Below are 690 nucleotides of genomic sequence, written 5' to 3' on the forward strand. Positions count from 1 at the left end.
CAGGTAATGTTTATGACCCAGCTGGCACAATACATAACGATACAATGATAACAGGTAATGTTTATGGCACAATGCCAAACAGGAAATGATAGTCTTATTTCTATAGAAATAGAGTATTTAGCTGGTTGTCTAAATTTCCAAATGCCACATTAGTGTTAGGGGGCGACCTTAATATGATTGTTGATAGTACTATGGATAAAAGGCCTCCTGGTTCATCAAATAGAAATAATACTAGTCTTGCAGAATTTATGGATAAGTTTAACTTAGAGGATATCTGGAGGGTAAAATACCCTGATATTAGAGCATTTACTTGGAGTAATAAAACAGGGTCAAGTCAGTCGAGAATAGATTTTTGGTTGATTTCCAAGGGTTTTAACAAAGATAATATTGAAGTGGACATTTCTCCCCCCCTTTAACAGATCATAAAGCTATAGTTATTGTTATGTTGTGTCACTGGTGTTCCTACATGTTTTGTCAGTGATGTGAAATTATAAATGTTTTTTTTTTTTTTTTTTTTTTACTTTCTAACAATCTTTTATTTGTTGATTTATGATGTAATCATTATTTGATACTTTTGAGTTAATATCAAAGATGTTTGTCTATCCTTTAATTGTTGTTGGTTTGACAGAAAACAAAACTGTGGTGCAAATCAAATGTGTTCCTACAAGGTTTTTAGACGTGCAATATTAT

The sequence above is a fragment of the Sphaeramia orbicularis genome, chromosome 9 (genome assembly GCF_902148855.1).
Source record: "Sphaeramia orbicularis chromosome 9, fSphaOr1.1, whole genome shotgun sequence".
NCBI lineage: Eukaryota > Metazoa > Chordata > Actinopteri > Kurtiformes > Apogonidae > Sphaeramia > Sphaeramia orbicularis.